We start from the raw sequence: 17,501 nt of genomic DNA, 5'->3' as shown, positions 1-17,501 counted from the left end.
TTTTCGAGACCATCACTAAAAAATTTGGCGTTTTCCCCATCTTCAAAGGTTTATTTTCAAAATTGAACAGAGTATCACAGCAGCAGTTTTATATACTGTGAACCTCTATGTATCACTCCTTCAGGGATTGGAAGGCTCATACATTTTCATTTTCCCCACACTCCAAAAGTGAATGGAATGGGAAGAAAGCCAAATAAGTGGTACAATGGGATGTACCCCCTGCTAAGCACTTGACATTGCTTTGCAGAGTATGGATGTGGATGTAAATTGGTGCACCCCAAAAAGTTAAGTGTATGAAGATGAATACTGTAACTTGGAAACAAAAGTGATTTATTTGTTTATTTATTTATGACAAAATTTAAAAAGGTGACAACATTAAAAAAGGATGACTAAAAGGAAGAAAAGTAGCTGACACCTCACTCTGCACTCTGCTAGAAAACAGCTGAAGTTACTTCTACATCTTCTGATAAGCTCTATGGCACATAGTCCATACCAAAGTATCCTCAATCTTGTCACAAATTTCAACTGATTTGTACCTATCTTAGTGTAGAAACCCATCACTACTTTATGATGCCAGTTTACCACAACAAGAGAAGGTATCGGAAGTACAGAATAAAGACTGTTAGGTGCAAACTGTAGACACATTTACTGTTATTTATGCAGTGCCAACACAGCGGGCACAATATGCTGCCTCTGACATCAGTACAGTAGAGCGTCGATTATCCGAATGTCGGTCAACCGAACGACCGCTTAACCGAACTGTGTACTTCCTTGCACCTGTTACTCTCCCACCCTATCGTCCATCATCCCCCTCACTCCCAAACCAAGTTTCCCACAGTAGTCATCACACTGGGCCACCACTGGTGGAAGATTGCTTCTAATGGGGCCTTCACAAGGTGCTGCTGATCAGCCAAAAAGAGTGCCTGGATGGATAGTACGATTTTTATGAAGTGGTTTCTGGACATTTTCATACCCCCTGTGAAAGCTCATCAGCTAAAGAATGGGAAGAGGGAGAAAACACTACTTCTCCTTGACAATGCACCAACTCATCCGTCATGTGATATTTCAAACGAAAAAGACGAGTTCATGAAGGTAATACTTCTTCCACCTAACGTAACCTCCTTATTACAGCCCATGGATCAAGGCATTATTGAGACTTTCAAATGATATTACAAGAAAGAATTGTTGCGTAAGTTATTGTTAGAAAGAGAAGAGGATGGAGAAGAAAGTCTCTTAAGAAATCATAAGAATATTGACTTGAAAGACGCATCCTACATGATCAGCGCAGCATGGAATAGTGTAAAGGAAGAGAATTTGAAGAAAGCCTGGAATAAAATTTTGGACACAGAAGAAAATTCACAAGGTACGATTGAAAATGACGAACAGAATGATATGTCTGAAATTCTCGGTATGCTAAAAGAAATAGAGTGCCATGAATGTGATGAAGAAGATGTTCATGAATGGATGAATATCGATGATGCAGATCCAGGACACCAAATCATGCAGGACAGCGAGATTGTAAACGCTGTCACTGATAAAGATGACGCCGCCAGCATATCATCAATCAGTACTCCAGAAAGTAAAGATTAAAGTATACCAACAGCTTCTGAGGCATTCACTTGTTTAGATATTGCCTTGCGATGGTTTGAAGCCCAAGATGAAAGTGACCAGTTTCAGACATCTGTAATGAAAAAAGTACGTGACTTAGCTGCTCGTAAGCGTGTAGGCTTGCTTAGACAGACCAAAATAAAGGATGTTTTTAAATGTTAATTTTGTATACTGTGTGTATTGTTCACGCAAAATGAGTATGTAATATGTTTATATATTTTTGTTTAATAAACTGTGCCACATGCTATATATTCCTAGTGAAATTGCCTTTGTATGTTACTTTGTAATACTAAAAGAGATGCCTGTTTTTATGAATAAATTTACTGTACAGAACTTCTTTTTGGCAAATAAACATGTACAGTTCGATTATCCGAACAAACCAGTTTTCTGAACACCCATGTCCCCCAATTACTTCAGATAATCGATGCTCTACTGTATTTCCATGCTTGGTGATTTTTGTTGTGCCCAATGTCCGTGTAACAAAAATCAAAGAATATTGTGTGTATATTATTCATCATTTTTATAAATTATGTAGCCTTCCACTTACTTAACATGAACACATTCTTTTAGATAAACACTCAGACTATGGATATTATGTTTACATATACAATATGTCGGATATTTTTAAAATTTTGGCATGAGTTGGTACCTTTTTTTTTTCTTTTTTGTCAAGCCTCCGTCTTCCTCGACAATTTTTATCACCCGCGCTTCCCTTCACTAACAAACTGACTATTCCTCAATGCCTTGGCATGTATCCTATCTTACCTATTCCTATTCCAGACAACTGAGGCAGTACTACATCCAATTGTAAGGATCCCATATTACACAACAACATTCCAGAAGAGAACAAGTACAGTGCGAACAGTATTTTTAGTGGATCTGATGCATCTTCCCAGTGTTCTGCCAATAAAACACAGTCTGCTTTACCTTTCCACAACATTTCATATGTGACAGCTCCAATCTCATACTTTGGGATTATAATTACTAACAAAATCTTTTCTAAACTTTTTCTTGCTGTCATACTTAAAGTCAACATAATAATTCATTTGTAAAGTAAGCAGATGTTTGAAGATGTTTTATACACAGCAGCTTAATTCTTTAACCCACTGACTGCTATAGACAATGCTGAGGGCATGCTTAAACACAGCCCCTGGGTTTTCCCTCCATGCTGATTACATATATACATGTCCCATTCAGTCAACACACTCACTGTTGCGAATGAGTTACTTCCATAAGAAAATGAATAAAAATGTTTCTATTATTTACGATACAACATGTGCCTCTTTACTTGCTATCATTTACAAAAAAAAAAAAAAAAAAAAAAAAAAAAAAAACAAAAAAAAAAAACACACACATTTTGATATCTTTAACCATTTACGAAATATGATGGTTCTCATGACCATACAATTTTCAATGCAAAGGGATGGAAGAGGGCACATAGCAAGAAATAAGAACCAGTAACTCAACAATGAAATGAGTTATCACACTGCTCTTAATTTTCAATAAAATTTCAATATCTTATCTATGTTTCATACACAGAAAAGGATGAACTAATATCACCTTTTGCAGAGTTTACGCAATGTATTTTTATCTCTGCAAACTCTTAAAATATTGTGCAATGTTTTTCTTAATTTGATGCAGCACAGTAACTACGATCAATAACTTAAAGAAAATCAGACCTTTATTGAGTGAAGGTATCAGACTGTAACATGTGCAAAAAATCAACTTTTTTCACCACATAAGTTTTCTTAAAATCAGATGATAAATATTTCACAGCAACTGAAACACTACCTCTCAGCATAGTTATCAGCATTCTGCAAGCAGTAGAGCAACGGAAAAGCATTGCTCAGCACGGAATGCTAAGAGCATGTCTGTAGTAGTCTAAAGTTTAAAGAATCAGGGTTTATTGGTTGGCCAATGGTCTTATCACAGTGGCAACACTGGTTCCCGTCACATCACCAAAGCTAAGCGTTGTCGGGCTTGGCTAGAACTCTGATGGGTGAACATCGGGTCTACCGAGCACTGTTGGCTAGAGGGGTGCACTCAGCCCTTGTGAGGCAAACTGAGGAGCTACTCGACTGAGAAGTTGGTTGACTGATTAATTGAGGGGCATTATGGGACCAAACGGCAAGGTCATCAATCCCACAATTCCAAAGATAATTGCAGAAGGGAGAAGGTCCGCTAAGAGTGGACGGGTCCAGTTAGTGGAGTCAAGACTATAAAACCAGGGTAGAAGGCATAAAAGAATTAGACCAAATATAAAACTGGAAAAGATAGAGGGGTAAAAGAGCTGTCTTTCCATGGGGGAGTGATCATGGGGTTCCAGATTGAGAAAGCTCTAAGAGAGACTCCAACCACAACCATCCTGCCCCTGCTCCAGGAGTAAAGCAAAACCTTATATCTGCAAACAAAAAACCACTTTCACAGAGGAAACTGAGGACCAATTCAACCATCCATGAATTGTCTGCTAATATTAAAATTAAGGAATCTGGAAGACTATACTTAGTACAAAGGGCCAAAAGAAGGGGAAATTCCACCAATATATGGGATACTGTCAGTCTGGCTCCACAACCACATTGTGGAGGTGGTTCATAATGCAAGAGGAAACATTGTGTGAGCCTGTTATGACCAAGGCGTAGAAGGTGTTAAGACATGGACTCCTCGTGAGAGGTCCAGAAGGAAAAGCACCAAACCGCAGTTAACTACTTGAGTGTGCAGAGTTTATTACTGTGAGCAGTAGCACACCAGATGTCATTCCAATGTTGGGCAAAGACACATTTGACATAGATCAGCATATCCGCAGTTGGAATCATGAAATGGAATCGGAGGGGGGGGGGGGTGGGGGGTGTAAATATCAGCTTTCTCTAGCCAAATGGTCAGCCAGTTCATTCACTAGAATGCCCACATGACTTGGGACCCAGAGAAAGACAACTGAGCTGGCGGCACAGCCAAGGGCACAGAGAAGGTCATGGATAACAGAGAGAAAAGGGTGACAAGAGTAGCATCATTCGATAGCCTGCAGGCTGCTCATTGAGTCAGTACAAATTAAAACACTGTGGAGGGAGGCCTGAGAAACAAACTGTAAGGCTTTGTGAATGGCTAGGAGCTCTGCTGTGAACACGCTACATAATCACAGCAATAAATGGTTATCTAAGCAAGTTGGAGATGTGAAAGCATATCCCTCCTTACCTATTGTTTTAGAACCATCAGTCTAGAAGATGGTGGCACCCTGGAACTCTGTAAGGATGGCAAGTAAAAGATGCCAGAAAACTGTAGGAGTGATGGAGACCTTAGGGCCCTGGAATATGTTGGTCCTAATCTGTGGTCAAGGCACCATAGAAGGAGGTGTGTGGGAAGAAATGAACAGGGCATATACAAGGAAGTGGATATGGAGAACCCAACAAAGGAAAGTGAGATGCATTCCAACCGGTAATCCCACCCATGGGCGGTTATGACGATTTTTTTTTTTTTTTTTTTTTTTTTTTTTTTTTTTGGTGGGGTTTAAGGGCGCTCAACTACTGAGGTCATTAGCGCCCAGTCACAGTTATTAGAGCACATGGAATCTAGTAAAACTCAAGGGGGGGGGGGGGTGACACCAGAAAGTTCTTACAAAGATGCAGATAAAATAAGTGAAAAAGTTAGATGTCTTCGGACAAGCCAGTCAAAGTTATAAAACGCAGAACACGAGCAGCTGCTCGAGCGCCATCAGCTAAAATATCCGGTAAAGTAGATGGCAGGGACAGGACAACACGAGATTGACTAAAGCTGGGACAAGACAATAAAACATGGCGCACTGTTAATGCCTGACCACAAGGGCACTGCGGGGCTGGGTCACCAGAGAGCAGGTAGCGGTGGCTAAACCGCCAATGCCCAATTCGCAACCTGGTCAAAAGGACCTCCTCTCGCCGAGACAGTCAGGAGGAGGTTGTCCAAGCAGTTGGGAGCAGTTTTACTGCCCGGAGCTTGTTTCCTTGGAGAGATGACCAAGCATCCCACCACAACGACACAAGCCTCTTACAAACATCCCCACGAACGTCAGATGATGGGACACAATGGGAGGCTGGCCGAGGCAGGAGGACTGCAGCCTTGGCTGCAGCATCCGCAGCCTCATTTCCAGGCACTCCTACATGTCCGGGAACCCACAGAAAGCTGACAGGAGAACCATTATCACCGAAAGAATGGAGGGACTGCTGTATCCGTTGAACCAAGGGATGGACCGGATAGGGAGCTCCAAGGCTCTGAAGAGCACTGAGTGAGTCAGAGCAGAGTACATACGATGAATGGCGGTGGCGGCGGGCATACTGAACGGCCTGATGGAGAGCAAAAAGCTCGGCCGTAAAGCTGGAACATTGGTCGAGGAGCCGGTGTTTAAAGGTGGCGGCCCCGACGACAAAGGCACAGCCGACACCATCGTCAGTTTTGGAGCCATCGGTGTAAATAAAGGTGTGACCGGCAAGTTGAGCACGAAGTTTGACAAACCATGAGCAATACACTGCAGCTGGAGTACCCTCCTTCGGGAGTGAGCTGAGGTGGAGATAAATATGAACCGGAGCCTGGAGTCAAGGTGTTGTCGGGCTCTCACCCTCTCCGAAGGTGGTAGGGAGGGCAAAATCCAATTGTCGAAGCAGGCGATGGAAGCGGACTCCGGGGGGCAGCAGGGCAGACACATACAACCCGTACTGATGGTCGAGAGAATCGGCGAAGAAGGACTCGTAAGAGGGGTGGTCGGGCATAGACAACAGCCGGCAGGCATACCGACACAGCAGTACGTCGCGCCGGCAGGTCAATGGTAATTTGGCAGCTTCAGCAAAAACACTCTCGACAGGAGTAGTGTAGAAGGCTCTGGTCGCAAGACGTAACCCCCCGATGGTGGATGGAGTTGAGACGGCGTAAGAGGGATGACCGAGCAGACGAGTAGACGAAGCTCCCATAATCCAGCTTCGATCGGACTATGGACCAATACAAGCGAAGCAGGACAGTGTGATCCGCTCCCCAAGATGAACCACTAAGAACTCTGAGGACATTAAGGGAACGTGTACAACGGGCCACCAAATAAGAGACATGCGGAGACCAACACAGTTTCCTGTCCAACGTGAGCCCTAGAAACTTAGTTGTTTCCACGAATGGGAGAACAACGGGACCGAGATGTAAGGATGGTGGAAGGAACGCTTTATGTTGCCAAAAGTTGATACAAACCGTCTTCTCTTCAGAGAACCGGAAGCCATTTGCCATGCTCCATGAGTATAGGCTGTCTAGACAACGCTGAAGGCAGTGCTCCAGGAGGCATGTTCTCTGGGCACTGCAGTAGATCGCGAAGTCATCGACAAAGAGAGAGCCTGAGACATTAGGTGGAATGCAATCCATAATTGGATTGATCGCGATGGCAAAAAGGGCTACGCTCAAGATGGAGCCCTGAGGCACTCCGTTCTCCTGGAGGAAGACGTCGGACAATACAGAACCCACACGTACCCTAAACTTTCGATCCGTTAAAAAAGAATCAATAAAAAGGGGCAGGCAACCGCGTAGGCGCCACCTGTGCATAGTGCGGAGGATACCTCCTCTCCAACAGGTATCATAAGCCTTCTCCAAATCGAAGAACACGGCTACCGTTTGGCGCCTTCGCAAAAAGTTGTTCATGATGAATGTCGACAAGGTCACAAGGTGGTCAACAGCGGAGCGGCGGCGACGAAAGCCGCATTGGACATTGGTAAGTAGCCGTCGAGATTCAAGAATCCAAACTAACCGAGCATGAACCATGCGCTCCATCACCTTACAGACACAGCATTTAAGAGAAATGGGGCGGTAACTAGAAGGAAGGTGTCTATCCTTCCCGGGTTTGGGTATAGGAACAATGATGGCGTCACGCCAACGCATGGGGACCTGACCTTCGGTCCAGACGCGATTGTAGGTACGAAGAAGGAAGCTTTTGCCCGCCGGAGAAAGGTGTGCCAGCGTCTGAACATGAATGGCATCTGGCCCCGGAGCAGAGGACCGGGACAGTGCAAGCGCACGTTCGAGTTCCCGCATAGTAAAGGGGGCATTATAAGTTTCCAGATTCAGTGAGTGGAAGGAAGGTCGCAGAGCCTCTTCTGCCTCTTTCCTGGGAAGGAAGGCAGGGTGGTAATGGGCGGAGCTTGAAACCTCCGCGAAAAACCAGCCGAAGGCGTTGGAGACAGCCACAGGATCAACGAGGACCTCATTACCTGAGGTCAGGCCAGGTACCGAGGAGTGGGCCTTAATGCCCAACAGCCGGCGCAGGCCACCCCATACGACAGAAGAGGGAGTAAAACTGTTAAAGGAGCTGGTGAAAGAGGTCCAACAAGCTTTTTTGCTGTCTTTGATGACTCTACGGCCTTGCGCTCGGAGTCTTTTTTTTTTTTTTTTGTGGTAAAAGGGCGCACAACTTCAATGGTCATTAGCGCCCTGACTACTCTAAGAATGCACCGCGAGGCACAAGTTGACCACAACAACTAAAAGGGAAAACACGATAAAAGACAGACTGACAGGCATAGGATTAAAAAACAGCATCATCAAATGTCCTTAGCGAGGTGTGTCAAATTGATAAAACGAAGAACACGAGCAGCTGCTCGTGGGTCATCCGCTAAAATGGCATCGAAAGTATTTGGCAGGTTAAGATCGAGGCGCAGTGTGTTAAGATCTGGACAGGACATTAAAATGTGTCTAACCGTCAGCAAGTGCCCACATGGGCAGAACGGCGCCGGCGCAGCCGTCAGCAGATGGCGATGGCTGAACCTGCAGTGTCCAATTCTTAACCGGGCTAAAACGACCTCCTCCCGCCGAGAAGGGCGTGAGGAGGACGTCCAAGCCACGGGAAGAGGTTTTAAAGCCCGAAGCTTGTTGTCGGTAAGTGCAGCCCAATCGGCATGCCACAGAGATAAGATGCGCCGACAAATCACCCTGCTAAAATCGGACGAAGGGACGCAACAAGAAGCTGTTCGAGGCTGGAGGACCGCAGCCTTGGCCGCGGCATCTGCAGCTTCGTTCCCAGGGATACCGACATGGCCCGGAACCCACATAAAGCTAACTGGAGAACCGACGTCCACCAGCTGCTGAAGAGAGCGTTGGATCCGGTGTACGAAAGGGTGAACCGGGTACGGATCACTGAGGCTCTGGATGGCGCTCAGGGAATCTGAGTAGATGACATAAGCAGAATGTCGGTGGCGGCAGATGTAAAGAACAGCCTGGTAGAGGGCAAAGAGCTCAGCTGTGAAGACCGAACAATGGCCATGGAGCCGGTATTTGAAACTTTGTGCCTCGACAATAAAGGAACACCCGACCCCGTCATTGGTCTTAGAGCCATCTGTATAAATGAAAGTCATGTCGATGAACTTCGAACGAAGTTCCAAAAAACGGGAGTGGTAGACCGAACCGGGGGTGACCTCTTTTGGGAGCGAGCTGAGGTCAAGGTGAATGCGGACCTGAGCCTGGAGCCAAGGTGGCGTGCGGCTCTCGCCCACTCGAAAGGTTGCAGGGAGGGAAAAAGTAAGGTGTTGAAGGAGGCGACGAAAGCGAACGCCAGGGGGTAGCAGGGCAGAGACATACAACCCGTATTGACGGTCAAGAGAGTCGTCAAAAAAGGAACGATAAGACGGATGGTCGGGCATTGACAGTAGCCGACAGGCATACCGACAAAGCAGTATATCGCGCCGGTAGGTGAGTGGCAATTCGCCAGCGTCAGCATGAAGACTCTCTACGGGACTGGTATAAAATGCTCCGATCGCAAGTCGTAAACCCCGATGTTGTATGGAGTTGACGCGGCGTAAGATGGATGGCCGTGCAGAGGAGTATACGAAGCTCCCATAATCCAGCTTGGAGTGGACGATCGACCGATATAGACGAAGTAAGACGGTTCGATCCGCTCCCCACGACAGACCACTGAGAACACGGAGGACATTTAAAGAACGGGTACAACGGGCGGCCAAATATGACTCATGTGGAGACCAGCTAAGTTTCCTGTCAAATGTAAGGCCTAAAAATTTGGTTGTCTCCACGATTGGGAGAGCAACGGGACCGAGTCTTAAGGACGGTGGGAGAAACTCTCTGTATCGCCAGAAGTTAATACAGACCGTCTTCTCGGCAGAAAAACGGAAGCCATTGGCGACACTCCAGGAGTAAAGACGGTCAAGAGAACGCTGAAGACAGCGCTCCAGGACACGTGTACACTGCGCGCTGCAATAGATGGTAAAATCGTCCACGAAAAGGGAGCCTGATACATCAGCTGGGAGGCAATCCATTATTGGATTGATCGCGATGGCGAAGAGAGCGACGCTCAAAACTGAGCCCTGTGGCACCCCATTCTCCTGGCGAAAGGTGTCGGACAGGACAGAACCCACACGTACCCTGAACTGTCGATCCATTAAAAAGGAACGAATAAAAAGAGGGAGGCGACTGCGAAGGCCCCATGTATGCATGGTGCGGAGGATGCCCGCCTTCCAACAGGTGTCGTAAGCCTTCTCCAAATCAAAGAACACAGCCGCGGTCGGGCGCTTCCGCAAGAAGTTATTCATAATGAAGGTCGACAAGGTAACCAGATGGTCAACAGCAGAGCGGCGCCTACGAAATCCACTTTGTACATTGGTAAGTAGCCGTCGAGACTCGAGCAGCCAAACCAATCGAGAGTTAACCATTCGCTCCATCACTTTACAGACACAGCTGGTAAGCGAGATAGGTCGATAACTGGAAGGCAAGTGCTTGTCCTTCCCTGGCTTAGGAATCGGGACAACAATAGACTCGCGCCAGCATGCGGGAACATGTCCCTCAATCCAGATGCGATTGTATGTACGAAGAAGAAAACCTTTACCCGCAGGAGAAAGGTTCTTCAGCATCTGAATATGAATAGAATCTGGCCCTGGAGCAGAGGACCGTGATCGGCCAAGTGCGTTTTCGAGTTCCCGCATGGTGAATGGGGCATTATAACTTTCACAATTCAAGGAGCAGAAGTTAGGTGGCCTAGCCTCCTCTGCCTGTTTGCGGGGGAGGAAGGCAGGGTGGTAATGAGCGGAGCTCGAAACCTCTGCGAAAAAGCGGCCGAAGGCATTGGAGACAGCCTCAGGGGCCACAAGGACGTCATTCGCGACCTTCAAGCCAGAAACTGGTGAGTGGACCTTAGTGCCAGATAGCCGGCGCAGGCTACCCCAGACAACAGAAGAAGGAGTAAAACTGTTGAAGGTGCTTGTGAAAGCAGCCCAGCTGGCTTTCTTGCTTTCTTTGATAATACGACAACACTGAGCACGCAATCGTTTATAATTGATACAATTCGCCACTGTAGGGTGGCGTTTAAAAGTGCGTAAAGCACGTCGACGAGCACGTAAAGCGTCTCTACATGCTGCGGTCCACCAGGGGACCGGTACGCGACGTGGAGAAGAAGGAGGGTGAGGGATGGAATATTCAGCAGCAGCGAGAATGACTTCCGTGAGGTGTGCGACCTGACGATCGCAGCTTGTAAAGGTTTGATCCTGAAAGGTCGCCCTGGAAGAGAAGAGCCCCCAGTCTGCCTTGGAGATGGTCCAATTAGAGAAGCACGGAGAGGGGGTATGCTGCAGGAGATGGATAACACACGGGAAGTGGTCGCTCGAATATGTATCAGAAAGTGCATACCACTCAAACCGGCGTGCAAGTTGGGGAGTACATATAGAGAGGTCTAAATGGGAATAGGTGTGAGATGTGTCCGAAAGAAAAGTAGGGGCGCCAGTATTGAGGCAGACAAGATCGAGTTGGTTGAAAAGGTCTGCTAACAAGGAGCCCCTCGGGCAGGATGCTGGAGAGCCCCAAAGGGGATGGTGGGCATTGAAGTCTCCAGTTAACAAAAATGGTGCAGGTAGCTGAGCAATAAGTTGCATCACGTCTGCCCTGGTAACGGCAGATGACGGAGTGTAAACGGTACAAAAGGAAAACGTAAAAGTGGGGAGAGCAATGCGGATGGCAACTGCCTGCAGGCCGGTGTGCAACGTGATGGGATCGTAGTAAATATCATCCCGGACCAGCAACATAACCCCTCCATGAGCTGGGATACCTACCACAGGGGGTAGGTCAAAACGCACAGAGGTGTAGTGTGCCAAGGCAATTTGATCGCATGGGCGTAGCTTCGTTTCCTGGAGGGCTACGACAAGCGGACGGTGCAAGTGGAGCAGCAACTTCAAGTCCTCTCGGTTGGAGCAAATGCTGCGAATATTCCAGTGAATAAGTGCCATCGTAAGAAAAGAAAGATGAGAGAAGTGGTCACCTCGAAGGCCGCTTAGGGCTTGGCTTCGAGCGAGCACTGCCGCCGCTATCAGTAGGCGGACAGTCATCATCCATTGGGTCTATAGGGTCATCGGCCATCTCGGGAGGATGGCCGGGAGGGGGAGCTTCCTCCGCCAGTGAACGGCCAGATGTACGGCGACCAGCGGTGCGGCCAGGCGAAACGGATGACGGCCTGGGGCGGCAGCCGCTGGGTGGCGCAAGAGAAGAAATGCGCCGTGGCGGGGAAGGAGAACTGTGCTTCCTATGCGCCTTTTTGGAAGGACGTGTAGTGGAAGTACCGGTCGAAGGCTGGGAGGTCGAGGTACGGAGGAAGTCTGCACGGGATGGTTCCTTCTTGAAGGCCCGTGCATCTGACTTCGGTGTCTTCGTCTTAGCAGAAGCTGAGGAAGGTGCTCGTGTCTGTGGGGTGATGGGAGGAAGAGGAGACGTCGACCGCACAATCTTAGCACTGGCCGAACGGACGACCGTGGTGCTGAAGGTCAGATCGCATGTCTGGGTTGCTACCTCCCGGGTAGTCCGAGGAGAGGCGAGGACAGTACTGTATTTCCCCGCTGGGAGCAGCGTGGGCTTCCTACTAGCCAATAGCTTGCGAGCAGCCGAGGTGGACACTTTCTCTTTGACCCGAATTTCCTGGACACAGCGTTCTTCCTTATAGACAGGACAGTCGCGGGAGGATGCGGCATGGTCACCCTGACAGTTCACACAACGAGGAGACGGAGGTGGACAGTCACCCTCATGGGCATCCCTGCCACAGGTGACACATTTAGCCGCATTGGAACAAGACTGTCGAGTGTGATTGAAATGCTGACACTGGTAGCAGCGCGTAGGTGTCGGGATATAGGGGCGAACAGAAATAACCTCGTAGCCCGCCTTGATGCGCGATGGCAGCTTAACACTATCGAAGGTCAAGAAAATTGTCCGGGTCGGTACAAGGTCATTGTTGACCTTTTTCATGACCCTATGGACAGCCGTCACGCCCTGCTCAGCGAGGAATGATTGAAGCTCCTCGTCAGTCAATCCGTCGAGGGAGCCAGTATAGACCACACCACGAGACGAATTCAAAGTTCGGTGGGCCTCCACCCGGACAGGGAACGTGTACAGGAGGGTGGCCCGAAGCAGTTTTTGTGCCTGAAAGGCACTCTCAGTTTCTAGTAATAAGGTGCCGTTACGCAACCTGGTACAGGATTTGACAGATCCGGCTATGGCATCTACGCCCTTCTGAATAACGAATGGGTTGACAGAGGAAAAATCCTTTCCGTCCTCAGTTCGAGAAACTACGAGGAACTGTGGGGCAGGCGGTAGTACTTTTGTCACTGTTGGCTGGTCACGTTTCCGTTTTTGGGTCGAAGTCGAAAGAGATGGAGTAGAATCCATTGCGGAGGAATCCCCCATGATTGCCAGCGTCTCCAATGGCGCGCTCCTTCCTTGTGGGGACCCTCTCAGAGGGCACTCCCGCCTTAGGTGAATGTTTACACCTCAGGTCACACCTCCCGAGAAACAGACGGAGGGACCAATCGGCATGGTCAGAAGGTATCAGCTCAGGCAATCACCCCTCCCCGGGCCTGGCCTTTACCAGGGGGTACGCGCGTGCCTTACATGTCTACCCAGGGCGGGGACTTACGCGTTACCCCGTCACCGGCTACGCGTGCGAACGCGTGGGTCGGCCTTCAGGCACGCACAGGGAGGAAGGAAGAAGAGGAAAAAGAAGAGAGAGAGGGAGAAAGAGGACAGACTGTCTCAAACGCCGAGGCGGAGACCAGAGAAGGCAAGGAGAAGAAGGCAATGAGAAAGCAAGGGGAAGAAGGCAAGGAGAAGAAGGCAATGAGAAGGCAAGGAGAAAAAGGCAATGAGAAGGCAAGGGAAAGAGTAAGGAAGACAGTGAGGTGGAGAAGAGCAAAGAAAGGAACCAACAAAAGGAAGGAAGAAACGAGAAGTGAAAAAACCAAAAGGACCACGATGATAGGTCGTGGAACCGTCCGTCTCCGGACGCAGGCGCGAACTACCCCCGTGAGGGGGATGGACTCCTTTTAGTCGCCTCTTACGACAGGCAGGAATACCGCGGGCCTATTCTAATCCCCGGACCCGCAGGGGGGGGGCGCTCGGAGTCGTTTGTATCCAATACAATTCGCCAACGTAGGATGGCGGCGAAAGGTGCGTAAAGCATGTTGTCGAGCGCGGATAGCGTCTCTACAAGCCTCGTTCCACCAGGGGACGGAAACGCGACGTGAAGAAGAGGTAGTACGAGGAATGGAACATTCGGCAGCATTGATGATAACAGCCGTGAGGTATTAGACCTGACTGTCACAACTGAGAAAATCGTGGTCCGGAAAGGTCGCCAGGGAGGAGTAAAGTCCCCAGTCAGCTTTCGGTATGTTCCAGCTCGAAGGACGTGGGGATGGGGTGTGGTGCAGGAGACTAACGACAGAGTAAGTGGTCGCTCGAATAGGTGTCAGAAAGGACATACCACTCGAACCGACGGGCAAGAGTGGTCGAACAGATCGAGAGGTCCAAGTGGGAGTAGGTATGAGTAGAGTCCGAGAGGAAAGTCGGGGCGCCAGTATTGAAGCAGACAAGATTGAGATGGTTGAAGACATCCGCCAAGAGTGAGCCTCTTTGACAGGATGCAGAAGAGCCCCAAAGGGGATAATGGGCATTGAAGTCGCCAAACAATAAAAATGGCAGGGGAAGCTGAACAATCAGGTGCATCATGTCAGCCCGACTAACAGCGGATGACGATGGAGTGTAGATGGTACAAACTGAAAAAGTAAAAGCAGAAAGAGTAATACGGACAGCTATTGCTTGGAGTGGGGTGGTCAATGGGATGGGATGGTAATAGACATCGTCCCGAACGAGCAACATGACTCCACCATGAGCTGGGATACCGTCCACAGGGGTGAGGTCATACCGCTCCGAGGTATAGTGGGTAAAGGCAGTACGGTCAGTCGGGCGCAACTTGGTTTCCTGGAGACCAAGGACGAACGGACGGTGCAGGCGGAGGAGCAGTTGTAATTCCTCCCAATTAGATCGAATATCTCTTATGTTCCAATGTAACAAGGCCATCGCTAGTCAAAAAAGAGGGGGAATGAGACGGGGGAAGAGCTGGTCACCTCGACGGCCAGGGAGGGCCAGGTTTTGAGGGAACAACGCTACAACCGGCGGGAGGCGGATCCTGTTCCATCGAGTCATCGCCAGCTGTGGCCGCTGTCCCTGGTTATGTAGGATGGGCAGCATCATTTGCCGACGAGAGGCCAGCTGAGCGCCTGGCAGCAGAGCGTCCCGGCGAAACTGAGGACGGCTGGGAGCAGCGACTCACGGATGGAGTGCCAGACGAAACGCGCCGGGGTGGAGAGGGGAATAGAGACTACTTCTTGGAGGCCTTCTTGGAAGTCCGAGGAGGCACAGGGATGGTGGGCTGGACCCGAAGAAGGTCCTCACGCGCGGGGTCCATTTTGGAACGCCGGACCTCGGAAGCTGGGGTCCGGAACGTTTCCCTGATGGACGCCTGAGAAGAGGATCGCTTCTCAGGCAGCGAGGGGGGGGGGGGGAGGAGGAGGAGGAGGAGGAGGAGGAGGAGGAGTGGCCCCTGGGGCAGAGGGGGCGGGGGCCACGGGGGAGGAGGATTTGGAAGGGAGGGATTTGGGAGGCGGAGGCAGAGACCCCGGATGGGGGGAGGAGGTGGAGGGGGGACAGGATAGGGGTGAGGATACCGCGGAAGGAGTGGACACAACTGAGGCAAACGAAGTGGTCAACGGCACGGGATGGAGGCGGTCATACTACTTCCTGGCCTCAGAATAAGAGAGACGATCCAAAGTTTTGAGTTCTTGTATCTTCTTCTCCTTCTGATATGCGGGGCAGCCTGAGGATCTAGGCGAGTGGATGCCAGGACAATTAACGCACTGAGGTGGTGGGGTGCATGTATGTTCCTCATGAAGAGGACGTCCACAATCGCCACAAAGGGGCTCAGCCTCACACCGTGACGACATGTGCCCAAAGCGCAAACACCGAAAACAGCGCATAGGAGGCGGGACGTAAGGTCGCACGTCGCACCGGTAGCACATCACCTTTACCTTCTCTGGGAGAACGTCCCCCTCGAAGGCGAGGATAAAGGCCCTGGTGTCGATGCGACGGTCTCTGGGGCCGCGCTGGACTCGCCGGACGAAATGCACGCCTCGGCGCTCCAGGTTGGCCCTGAGCTCCTCATCAGATTGAAGCAGGAGGTGACGATGAAAAATGACCGCCTGCGTCCTATTTAGTGCCAGATGCGGGACAATGGACACTGGGATGTCCCCTAGGCGGTCGCACGCCTGGAGCGCCGCCGACTGTGTGGCGGAGGTGGTCTTTATAAGAATGGACCCCGAACGCATCTTACTGAGAGCCTCGATTTCCCCGAAGATGTCCTCAATGTGCTGAACAAAGAACATGGGCTTGGAGGTGGCGAACGTCCCCCCATCAGTTCGAGAACAGACCAAATAGCGGGGGAAGTACTTCGCCCCAAGTCGGCGGGCCTGTCCCTCCTCCCAGGGAGTGGCCAAGGGGGAAAGGGCAGGAGAACCAGAACTAGAAACAGTACCTTTCCTTTTGAAAGATTCAGCCACAGAGCGACCTGATACGTGTTGACGTTTCATCTGCGAAACGTCCGCCCCGATACCACCCACTCCGACCAGGGGCTCTCCCCATGGGCGCCACCCAGCCTCGGCAAGGGCCACCTGGCAGGATGACCGTTGCCGGGAGTCCTGATGCCCCAAGGAGACGGGCATCTACTCCTTGGCCGACGTGGGGAGGGTGCAGCTCAGGTATCGGCAGTACGATCCCTGTGTTGTCAGGGGGCTACAACCTAGAGGGTACATGACGACCCCACCACAACGGGCTGGCTACCGTGCTGGATTTCTGGTGCCATGGAAAGTCCATGATCGTAGGCGCAGATGGGGACGCACTATGGGCGTAACTTGTACAACCCATCAGGCGTTTAGGCCCAATTTGAGGAACAGTGGGTATGTGTACAACGCCGGTACAATGCTGAGTGCCAAGGTCTTAGTGCACTGAGGACCAGTGGTACACCACGTAAGGCGTCCTTCCCCAAAATGCTCGTACTTCTGTAGAATTTTGAAAAATGGAGGTCAAACCCCAAGGCGGACCATCACATGGAAGGCCGAAACGGTTGAAACTTCTTTTAGTCGCCTCTTACGACAGGCAGGAATACCTCGGGCCTATTCTTACCCCAGACCCGCACGGGGTGGTTATGACGATGGAGACATACCTCGTTTGCAATTGCGTATGAAACCAGGAGTTGGATCCATTGTATTTGCAGAGAAGGAATCCCCACTTCTGTGAAGAGACTGTCAATGGAACTAGTGTGAAAGGCACCAATATCCAGATGCACCCCACAATGATGAACAGGGTCAAGTAGTTTCAGAGTGGACGGATTCGCTGAGCCATAACCTGGCTACCATAATCTAGTCTGGACAAAAACAGAGCATGGTAAAGATGGAGCAGAGTAGCACAGTCTGCACCCCAAGACATGCAGGCCAGGAGGCAGAGAGCATTAAGCTTCTGCATGCACGTAGTCTTCAGGTGGTGAACATGGGGCAGCCAAGTCAGCTTTTTATCAAAATAACGCCCAAGGAATGGCA

Source organism: Schistocerca americana, chromosome X (genome assembly GCF_021461395.2).
Source record: "Schistocerca americana isolate TAMUIC-IGC-003095 chromosome X, iqSchAmer2.1, whole genome shotgun sequence".
Taxonomy (NCBI): domain Eukaryota; kingdom Metazoa; phylum Arthropoda; class Insecta; order Orthoptera; family Acrididae; genus Schistocerca; species Schistocerca americana.
This window is presented reverse-complemented; position numbering follows the sequence as displayed.